Raw genomic sequence first — 12,064 nt, forward strand, 5'->3', positions numbered from 1 at the left:
GGCGCCGGGCCCCTCGCGGTGGTGCCGGGGGATGCCCTCGTCCCCGGGCCCGGCGATCTGGGGATCGCGGCGCGATGCGTGGCGCCCCGGCTGTGTGCTGCGGCCTCGGCGGGACCGAGCCGTGCTCGCCCTGTGCCGCCACTGAACTCAGCTGGGAAACCCCCGCGGAGCGGCCCCACAGCGACTGCTCTGCCCGTGTAAATGAATGCAATATGCGATATGAAATGCTCTTAGCGTTTTCAGTCTGCTGCTATGGCAAGGTACTGGGGGTACGTGCTGCTAAGGTGATGGTGCAGTACGGGTCTGGAAGTAAGCATCACTCTAGGGCTCCTCACAGGAATGACATTGAAGCCCTGGAACGCGTCCAGAGAAGGGCAACAAAACTGAGGGTCTGGGGCACAAGTCTTGTGGGAGCAGCTGAGGGAGCTGGGGTTGTTCAGTCTGGAGAAGAGGAGGCTCAGGGGAGACCTCATCACTCTCTACAACTGCCTGAAGGGAGGCTGTGGTGAGGTGGGGTTTGGCCTCTTCTCCCAGGTAACAGCGATGAGAGGTGAGGGCTGGTGCAAGGGCTGGGTGCTGAGAGCGGTGCTTGGCTGGGAACTGGACAGCTAAAACTGGCTGGAGGCGGTAGGGATGCAGCCGGGGCTGAGGGACCACGAGGAAGAGGTGGCTTTGTGCCAGAGGGGATGGGCGTTGTGTGCCCAGATCCCCGAGGCCCTGCCACCCTGGTGGCATGTCCTGGAGCAGCATTTCAGGCTGCTGGATTGAACGGGGGAGGAGCAGCCCTCATAAGGGGGAGACCAAATTGCTCCTCGGCTCCTGCACCCCATGGGAGCTTAGTTCCCCCACACATCGCTGGCATCCAGGTGTGTAAAGATACTCATTTTGCTGCAAGCCCTCCCATGTGTGTTGGACTGCTCTTTCCTCCCCCACTCATTCCCTGCTCTGCAGACTGAGACTGTCTACAACCACCTCTCCCAAAAATAATTCCTGCTTCAGAGGCTGGAAAAAGTGACAGTTCATCTTCATGCGCAGAGCAGAACTTATTTGTAATTAGCTTTAAGGCAGTCGTTTATTTTACCAACGTGATTTCCACACCAAGCAGATCCTGCATGGCTGGCAGCGCTGCTTTCCTCCCCATCCTACACAGGACCAACCCATCACCGCATCGATGCATTCAGCACAGCATTGCTCATGGCCCATTCTTCTCTCCAGAGTGTTTTGTCTGCCCCTGAGTCCGTGCAGCCGTCGTTCTGCCTCGCCTGCATATCACTGCGTGGAAGGCCCCGGAGGGTGTCGGCAATGCTGCTGTTGGCACTGCTGCTATGGGGGTGGGGGGAACCAAGACATCCCTAATGAAGCCTGAGGCAGGTAAGAGGCACTTCTTTTTTGGCAAGTGAGTAGTTTTCAGTAAAAATGCTTTTCTGTGGAAGTATCTGAACTATGGCTGTCAGATCAAATGTGTGCTTTCCCTTCAGTCTCCCAGGGAAGATAGGGATGTGGTTTCATGCCATCCAGGAGTAACCTGATGTGTTTGTTTTTCGTTCTGAAGGAGTTTGGGAGTTTGACATTTAGCACTTGTGGGTTATTTATTTATGCCTCTTACACTATATCTTACGTTTCCTTCAAAACCACTTGCTCAGCCTGCATGTGATATATATCTGATGTGGAAAGGTAAATTGTTGTGGGATTGGGATGATAAATGAGGGAAGAGAAGTGGCAACAAAACTGGAAAATCACTGGCCAACTAGGTAACTTCAATCCTGTCCAGCAGTCTAAACCTGAATTTGCTCCGTTACCCATGGCTTATCTTGGCTTGGTCATACAGAATTTACAAGGAGCCGTAAGTGGCTCCTTTATCCTAGAGACTGGGCGTTTACACACTGATAAGCAAGAAGCCATATTGCACTTCTTATGAAAGGGCATGAATGATTATTTTAAACCTCCCATGTTGGATGAGTGCTTCTATGGGTGTCTGATTTAATTAACGATTTTGAATATAACCCAAGCGATCAATTTAAATTACTGTTAAGAAATCAGATACTTAGAAACTGAACTAAGTAAGAGTAAGCACTGTAGAGCGAGCTTGAGCAGCTGACAAAGCCACCTGTCCATGCTGTGATCAGATAAGTGCTTTTCCTGATGGAAGCATTAGAAATATATTTGTTTGCTTTTTCACGCCCAAACTGATTTTACTCGTTACACAGTGACTTAAGAGCTGCTGCATTTCCAGGATAAATTCCAGAGACAAGCAGATGGTGGTGTGACCAGAGCATTTCATTTGACATACTAATGTGGTATGGAAGTCAGCAGGAACTTTCCTCCTTCCAACAAAGGTAACAGCATTTCTGCACTTCCACATATAATTATTTTTATAACAGTTGTGTGAACAAAGGTCCTTCTTTTCTTTAAACCTACCTACATTTTATAATTTTTGAACTGCTGAATAGTTTCAGCCACATGAAACAGACAAAATAGAGCAAAGCTATCAGTAAATGTAATATTGCAGGAGCAAGTAACAGCTCTGTGATGCTAATATTTGATCCAGCTCCCACTTCATGTGTGTTAGTTCATATTCAAGCAAGTAAATAGTTTCTGAATAGGGAAATGCAGATGTAGAAGTGCAGGCAGTATGTTCTACATACAGTACAGGCTGTATTGCATCCAGTTTGACTCTGCACCCAGTACAATCCTCCAGTATGTCTTGGGAAACCTTGAGCTCTCACATCACACTGCCGCCTCTTGTCAAATGCCTCTGCTCACATCACGGTGCAAAATACACCACTGGTGTGCTGTTAAGCAATCATCTCGCAATTAGTACTTGATTTTCTTTTTCCTTGAGACGTCACAGGAACTAAGGGCACACTTTAGGGACCCGTGGAGCTCAAGGTCTTGTGTCTCATTTAAAGAGATATCATAAGAGTCATGGCTTTGCCACACAGATAGCTCAGTTAGTCTTTGGCAGCGCAGCAAGAATTGAGCAATACTATTATTTTTTAATTAAAAAAAAAAACCCTACGTGAAAGCCTGTTTTGGTGCTGCACAATAAAAGGATCTCAGCTGTATCAGAGCCGTGTAGGGCTGCAGAGTAGATCCCTGTTTGCTCTCCAGATGCAGATGCAGATGCAGTGTGCAAGTAGTGATGGCTTTGTCAGTGGGAGGGAACCCTAGTAGTGAGATTGCCCTCATGACCAGAAAAACTTGCCTAAAGTGCTTGTTAGGTGTGCCGAGCCCCTGGACTTTGCCAAAGCTACTCAGCCCTAGAGGCTTTCATGCAGGTGACACAGGAGCAGGTCGGTGGGACAGAGAGGAGCAATGATTACGCGGGGAGTGTGCCAGGAGCAAGAAAGGTGTTTGTCTTTGGTTCTCCATTTGTTTCAGTGCCTCAGGCAGAGGCAGGAGATGACACAGAGCACATGGTGTGCGATCTGTCCTGGCCACCTGCATGGCAGCAGGGTGCTGGCATCTGGCTGCTCCCTGAACTCCTCCCTGCGGCTCGCTTTGGTCCTGCAGCCCAGGTTGCAGGGCACACACCTCATTCCTGAAGCTCAGCGTGGTAGTATGTGCCTCAGCTCTGCATTTCACTGTTGGAGATGTAAACTTTGGTCTCACAGCTCACTGCTGTCAAGATTCAAGCTCCTCTGTCCTGCAGCATCCTTGGAGGCATGCCGTGCCTCAGTCTCACCAAGACTCACTCTGCAGGAGCTGCAGCGGCAAGGAGGGGGCTGTGTGAGCCATAGCAAGGTGCAGAGTGAGCCCCTGACACCAAGAAGAGGGCAATGGCTTGTCCCTAATAGGTGAAGCATGCATTACTGGTGGCATCTGCACCACAGACTAATCCTGAGTAGCCAGTTATGGTATCCAAAAAACAGTGGTGATTGCTAGCCTCCAAAGGGCAGGGCTGGTTCTCTTTTCTGTGCAGATGGATCCAGTAAGGGAGGTGCCAGATCTAAGGGGCTGGCAGGCAGTCTTATAAAGACCCTATTTATCTGAACCCACTCATGAATTTTGTCTTCCTGCTCGTAGAATATCCTGAGTTGGAAAGTACCCACAAGGCTTGTTGAGTCCAACTCCTGGCTCCACACAGACCACCCAAAATTCAAACCCAGTGTCTGAGAGCGCTGTCCAAATGCTCCCTGAACTTCAGCAACTCAAGGCCGTGCCCACTGCCCTGGGCAGCCTGTTCCATGCCCACCGCCCTCTGGTGTAGAACCTGTCCCTAACCCCCACCCTCCCCTCCCCTGACACAGCTCCATGCCGTTCCCTCGGGCCCTGTCGCTGTCCCAGAGAGCAGAGCTCAGCGCTGCCCCTCCGCTCCGTGTGAGGAGCTGCAGCCGCCATGAGGCCTCCCCTCAGCTCCTCTGCTCTGGGCTGCACAAACCCAGCGGCCTCAGCGCTCCTAATACATCTTGCACTCCAGACCCTTCCCCAGTTCCGTAGCCCACCTTTGGACACACTTTAATAGTTTTATCTCCTTCCTATCCTGTGACACCCAAGCTGCACCCAGTGCTCAAGGTGAGGCTGCACAGTGCAGAGCGGGACAATCCCTTCGGTCAACTGCTGTAAGTCCAAAGTCTCCTCTCCCCAAGGGGAAGAAGGGACTGCGGATGAGGTCAATGCCTGGAAGGCTGCAGGTGTCTATACACATACCTGTTGCAAAACAGCCGAGGGCTGTGTGGTAGGGCCTGCGCTGGTGAGTGTGCTGGCCAGGGCGGCCAAGGAGACCTGAGAATGGGTAGAGCTCTGGCACAGGCCTTGTGCTCCTGCTCATCTCTGCCATGGATGCGGATCATCTGCTCCAGAGGACCCTTGTTTGAGCAGCTGGGAAGCAGGCCAGTCTGTACCGCGTGGCCCTGAGCCCGAGGTTGTTCTCTGGTTCAGATAGCAAAGTGAATGTAAATGTACCCAGCGACTTTGTGGGTGGGATTCATCTAAGATTAGGTTCTTGTAGCGCAAGCATCTGTTTTTATAGCTCTTTTTATGGCCACTGGCGTGATAGTAAATATAAACCACGGGGTTTGGGCATGTTTCATCTTTGCCCTGATGCAGGATGAATTGCACTCAGCTCTGCTGACTCCATCTGGAGTGCCAATGATGGGAACCTGGACAGCTTCCACAAGTGGGTAAACCCACAATGTAGATATGTGACGTGAGAGGAATCCCACCATGAGAACCCACAAGGTGAGGAGAGGCATCAGCTGGGCAGAGGAGTGCTTTGAGCAGAAGCAAAGTGCTCAGGCCTTCCTGGCTGGGTTTACTGGCCGTGTGCTCTCCAGCCCAGCCATAGCACAGCCCTCTGCTGCCAGGAAATTCGCCTGAGAGCTGTGAGGAGAGAGGAGATAGATACTGAAAACAATAATCCAGGAGTTGAAGGAGCCTGAATCTTACTGTGGGACCAGGGAGAAGGAGAAAAAGAGATGCTGTGGCTGTTGAGATGGGGAACAGTCAAGAGATGGGAGTGGTCTCCAACATGCAGGAAACCAGGGTCTCCCAAACCTTCAGGTACACCTCTGCCCTGCATGAGAAGCTTCCATTTCCTTTCATTTCCTCTTGTTGGGTACATGGTGTGCAGGTGACCATCACCGACGCTCTGTTCTGTTGGGTGGAAATGTACTTGTCCACCTTGAACCTCTTCCTGGTCCCCAGGTCTGCTTCTCTGGGTACAGCCATGAGACAGGTCTCTGCTCTGTGACTGCTGCAGTTCTCAGAGCTGATTCAGAAATGTACCTTGTGTAAAAAAAAGTAAAATAAAAAATGAGTAGGCTTTCTTATAACTAGGTTCATTATGCCAGGAGACAATTGGCACTTGTTTCTCACAACTTCCAGAAATATTTATTTTTATGATTTTTTTTCCACTTTTAACACTTTTTGAGTATTTTTCTGCTGATGAGGCGACTTGAGGCAGATTCGGTGGGTAAACTGTTTATACTGGAGTGGATGACTGAAGGATGATTGACGTGTTCTTCCCAGCAGTCCGTTCAGCCTCTTCACGGCCACTGCTGAAAAGTCACAGTCTGTTTTTCAGTAGTGGCAACACAAAGGGATCCTTGCGAAGTACTATCTTATCTCACTCTACTTAGGGACAGAAAATGCTGATATTTGACAGACAGAGAGTGTGATTCCGCAGCTGTTGATTCCCATGTAGTGAGTTACTCTGAGCAAAACTGAAAGACAGATGAAAGATAAACCACCACCAGAAGAAGGCTTACGTCCAGTTGTTGGGTTCAGGAGCCGCTCCTGAAGGCTGTTGTTTATTTGATGACACCAGACATTGTAAAAGTATCACTGATGTTGTAATGTTTGTGTGCGTGTGTTTTGCAGCTGGAATGATTATAATCATCAGTCAGACAACAGCCTCATTCCACTGTGAGTGGTCAGGATCATGTGCTTACCAGGAACCCTCTTCAGATCCCTCCCCAAAACAGACAGTTCCCACATTGGCATGAGCGTGGGTGGAACGGAAAGCAGCAAGCAAGAGCTGAGGGGTTTCTTGTGGCCCCCGCCCCCTTATCTGACAAAACCTTTTGTGGGCACACTGCCATGTTTGTTCTGCTGAGGTATTCAGCTTTCCTTGCATATACTGAGATGCACAAGCACCAAGATCCCTACTCATGGGTCCTGTTCACATCAGTGAGTACTGTCTGGGACAGGGGCTGCCAGGACAATACAGACAAAAGGAGGACAAGTGCAAGTCCTTTGGTTTCTTTCATCTGCAGGAAGCTTTGACGTTAACCCTAAATGAGACCAAAAGCTGCTGCCTTCAGCTCTAGGCTGTAAGATATAGCTCCCTGGAGCAGGTCACACCTGTGAAAAGCCTCCAGAAAGCTTTGTTTGCTCTGTCTTCTGGAGAAAGGCAGTGTGAGGTCCCCGCTCTACCCCACCCCAGCGTTTTCTGCCCACTGTGAACTATGTTGTCACATTTTATAGGTTTGATTTGCACTTTGGGTATGTTTCCTCACCTGCAGTAAGTCACAGGCTCAGATTTCCTATGGGAGCGATCAGATGCGTTCTGAATGCTTGCAGTGTTAGTGAAATCAGTGATATGATATTGTCCTGGTTTACATACCTATGGAAGGCAAAGCTGAGAAGCCAACCTGCAGATGTAACCTATGTAGTTAAGTCTATGTCTGAAAAGTGTCTGTTAAACTGCAGAAACAGCGCAGCAGCCCTTGCTGAAGGAAGCTTTATGAATCCGCATTGGGATGACACAGCGAAGCTGCAGTTTTCAGGGGGAGACCTATGTATGCATGGCCCTGTAGGGACAAACCCTTCTCCTGTTCTTGGAGTGACTATAAATAGCCCAAAATCACAGCGTTGGTGGGTTTGTTTGGTTACTGCAGTGCTGTGTGGCAACTGTGGCTGGATGCCCCCTAAATAATCCTACTGACCAAGTGTACTAGAGAGCTTGAGGCTTTAGAAAGTTCTGGGTCAAATTTACTCTTGTTAAATAATCAGTATTGATCAGGTCATATGATGGACTATCCGAGCGGTCGTTCAAACACCCCAGCTAGTTGGAGTTCATTTTTAGGTATTTATAGATTCAGAATTCCTGGAAGAGTAATTGCTTCAGCAAAGCGCTCTGCTCAGACAAATCTATGGACTCGTATATGCATGGCCCTGTGCACACAGGCTGGAGGGTGTTCAGGGATGTGCAGTGGATTTGGATGTTCACTTGGTTTGTTTTACTTGGACACATGAGTTCCTCAGACAGACGCAGAAATCTCAGCTATAACTCTTTCTTTGTTTTAATACATCGAGGCAAGAACTTTCTCCTGCTTGAATTACTTCTAAGTACTCCTTTCTTGCTGCTATAAAATACAAATGAGTATGTGTTTTAAATGGATTTGTTAAAGCATCTGTTTCCCTCAGCATGCCCCTTTATCGTACCCGTTTGCTGTTTTGTTTAAGAGGGAAACTCTTAAGCCACGATCTGCATAAATTTGGGACTGAGAGGGGTAGCAAGGAGGTTGGCAGCACTAAGCATAAATTTTAAGTGGCTTTTTGTTGTGGTGGTTATTTATACAGATTAGACGGCCTGGAAAGTTTTTGTCATCTGAAGCCTCTCTCAGCTGTACCATTACAGAGCTGCGCTCGAATATACGTCAGGAAAACACCATATGGCCCTGCCAGCTGCAGCACACGCACACACAGAAAGGTATTGGTTTGCAACCAAAAAAAGGTGAAGAGTGAAATCTGTAAACAGAGTTTTATAGGTGAAAGGCTGCACAGGGCTGTGTTTGCTGTGTTTTGTGGCCCGAGCAGGAAGCTGTCACGCAGCAGCGGCGTGCAGAGGCTGCCTGGCTCCTCAGCTCCCCGCTCCCACTGCACTTTGTATCTCAAACAGTGCTCTCTGGGCTCACAGTCATTGGCTTGATACTAAAAGTGAGACAGCTAACCTGAGATCTCACTTCAGTGCATTGTCAAAGAGAGGCTGGGAGATGTGCTGAAGCAAGGAGCACTTCATCGAGCGCCTGCAGCTGGGTGTGCCACAAGGTGTGCTGCATGCTGCAGGGCCCTGCTGTCTATCAGTACAGAACGCTCTGCAGGAGATGAGAAGCGGCCAGGTTCCAGCCTGCCCCACGCTCCTACCTGCCTGATTCCTTCTCAATAGGTGCAATCGAGCACTGTACCACACCTTTGTGTAAGCACTGGTTCTCCTCCAGGAAGGACTTCGCACTGCGGTGGCAAAGCACTCTCTGAGTTCACACATTCATGTGTGTACAGGCACATGGGAACAAGGGATGAAATGCTAAAGTAGATTGAAAGGAAAAATCCATCCTTCTCCCATAGTTTCTTCCCCTGGAACCAGAGTGCCTGCTCTTGTATGGCAAGGATGGTGGTGGTCCAAAACAAGCAACCATTTTCCCCAAACTGATGGAAGTATAACCATGCCCCTGCTGCAGGCTCTGGCTGCTGCTCCTGCGAGGGAGGATGCGTCCAGAACCCCCAGGCCAAACCTTTATCAGTTTGGGCAATGTCATTTTCATCTCAGTTCTCACATCACCCACATGCAGAGACAAACACTTGTGGGGAGATGCAAAAGGTACACGGAGACTGTGAGTGAACAACCATCTACAGATAGCCCAAGGATCAGTGAGTGCAGGGACTTTGGTAAAAGAGGCTGTGGGAATTAGTTCCTTAGGGCTAGATATGATAAAAGACTTCATAAAGTGTTCGCTATCTGCCTGATATGAACACGGATAACTGTCCTGGAAGGAGTGACCAGAGCTCAGAGTTCCTCCTTCCAGTCCTGTTGTAACGACAAGAGTGCACGAACAGGATGGCTCTTTCTAGATGAACACATTTCTGACAGAGGTGCAGCACAGGGCCACTGCTGTACGGAAGGTGAATACTGCCTGACAGAGCTCCTGGGCACTGCCATGACATGAAAGTTCTCTCTGCTCCATGAAAAGGAAACATTAAAAATCTGAAAGAGGAGATTCAGGTTAGATGTTTGGAGCAAATTCTTCACTCCAAGGGTAGCGAGGCACTGGACCAGGCTGCCCAGAGAAGCTGTAGGGCAGCAGGAGAGCCCCCACTCCAGGGAAACTGCAAAACACAGAGAGAGCAGCCGAGGAGCAGCATGCTGAATGGCAATAAAGCCAAGCAGCTTTGTTCTGTGCATCTGTTCCATATGGCACCAAGAAAACATTGCTTTGCAGTGAGCTGGAGAGGGGAATTCCTCTCCTATTTCTGTCTGTCCCTGTGCCCACTGGAGCCCAGCCCATGCTGCACAGTATCAGACCTGATGGACACTGTTCTGGTCTCACAGCCCTGGGGGGAGGCTGAGCATGGGTGGGCATCAGATGCCAGTTCCCAGGCCCGCAGGAAAATGTGGATTGATGGATAAGTGGATAAACACACAGTGCTGCAAGGAGAGCTGCGTCTGCACCCCAATGTGGGCCCGGCTGACAGCAGTGGCCTTGAGTCCAGGCCAGGCAAAGGGCTACAAGTGTTGAGGAAAGCCAGGGGGGCTGACGGGTTTGGTAGAAAATAACTTGTTGAAACAGGAGCTTTAAATGGGATTGTCCACAGGGGGAGGGCGCAGGCTGCACTGAGGCCAGCGGAGGCAGCTGGTGGCGGGAGCTCCCTGCTGGCCACTGCCCTACCGGCTGAGTCTAGAGCTGGCCCTGCAGCCTGCACAGCTCTGGGCCCTGCCACCCCCACAGAGACCCGGCACATCAGCTCCCATCCTGTCACCACCCTCAACTGTGGGCACTTCAGCTCAGCCGTGCACTGAGCCCAGAGCCAAATAGCTGAGGTTTTCCTTGACAGCGTGAGAAAGCGTCGTGTTCTGAGATGAGCAAAAATAATAATAATAATAATGCAACCAGGATCTTAAACTGTGTGGCACTCACCAGACCACGCTGTCCATTTCTGGAGCTGACATAGCTTGTTCTACTGTTTTTCCTTGATACCAAATCTCTATCCTGTCCTGAGGTGGCAACAGCAGGAAACATCACTAACCAATCATGTCCCACAGGGGCTGGGGCCCACACTGCTGCAGCACTCCAGGTAGAGAACATCAAATCAAAGCATTACATTTAAAAAAGCACTTCTGGGCATGGCAACACACAGCCCTCAAGGGTCCCCAGCCCAGCAGCCTACCCACCTACAGCTGAGAGACTGCAAGGCTCAGGCCCCCCACCTCCTCGAACCCCTGTCCCCTCTGAAGAGCACAATTAGCCTCATCCTCTGCAGCTGACCTATTAACACACCTAACTCAGATTATAGGCTATGCAGCTGCAAAGGGATTAAAGTATCAAGCGAAGGAAAGCTCATTATCCTAAGAATATAGCCTGACGGCAGAGTGCACGTCACCCTCGCGCTGCTCCCACTTGCACCACCCAGCTTCTGGCTCTGCATCAGACAGGCACATGTGTTCTCTCAGAGAACAGCCCACAAACCTATTAAAAAACACATCTGCACACGGCCGCTGCCTACCTCCACCTGCCTCCCCCTGCTGTTCCCGTTCCCAGCACCGCAAGCAAACACACACCAAGTGCTCATCGGGACCGATGCCTGTTGAGCAAGGGCTGCACGCGCTGACAGGTTGGGCTTTTCCCTAGCCCCAGGGCAAGCACTCCCAGTGCAGGACTCATTACAGCAACAAAACAACGGTGGCAACACATGCAGTGACGGATCCACAGCCCTACCTTGGGTTCTGAGCCAATGCACGCCAGGTGTGGAGCTGCTCAGTCACACACCTCAAAGGTGGAAACCTTTCAGCTGCTCCTCAGGGAGCTGGCATTGCTTAAAGCCAGTTGTAACCCAGTGCTGTCTCAAGTTGTTGCCCTGCATCTTCCTTGGGAATTGGGATACAGCTGAACGGTGTGAGGGTACAACAAACAGGTGGGGATGTGCAGACTGCACACAGGAACACTTCCACTAATCAGTGCCCTTCCAATGACTGTAGCCAGCTGCACCAGAAGGTCAGCAAAAGCAGTGCCCAGGCAACAAGCTGAGTTGCAGTTGCATTTTCAGCATGATAAAGCTACGTTAGTTCCTAGTAATTACTACATGGAAATCATTCCACTTTTGTTTTAGTAAAAATTCGAGGTTGCAATAACAATATAAAAAAACAGCAACACTCTGCAAAAGTTAATTGTGATACAGACTGCATTCAAAATCCACATCCTTTTAACAGCAAGCTGCCTTCAAGCACCATTTTATTTCTACTCTGATTGTATCATCTGGAGATGCTTTGTTCTTAAGCTGACCTGCAAGTTAACATAAAACAACTGTAAGACTACAAAACAACCCTTTGAAATTATCTTAGCCAACTGTAACTTGTATTCTACAGTAAAAAGTGGTGTGGTCTGTTCTGCCTAGAGAAAAACTTTAATAAGTAGATTGAACTATGTGCAGACTGACTTAAAATGTCAAGATGGACCATAATTTCAGGTTCAAAGTGCAGGGTTCCAACTGTTGTTACTTCCTCCCTTCCCTTTTCCACATTTAATTTCAATGATATTTCTTAACTCTATCTTCAACATAAGTCACTTTGTACTTAACTGGCCTATAAAACTGTCCTGACAAGTCCAAACTGACAGGTTTGTGCTCT

The sequence above is a fragment of the Numida meleagris genome, chromosome 2 (genome assembly GCF_002078875.1).
Source record: "Numida meleagris isolate 19003 breed g44 Domestic line chromosome 2, NumMel1.0, whole genome shotgun sequence".
NCBI lineage: Eukaryota > Metazoa > Chordata > Aves > Galliformes > Numididae > Numida > Numida meleagris.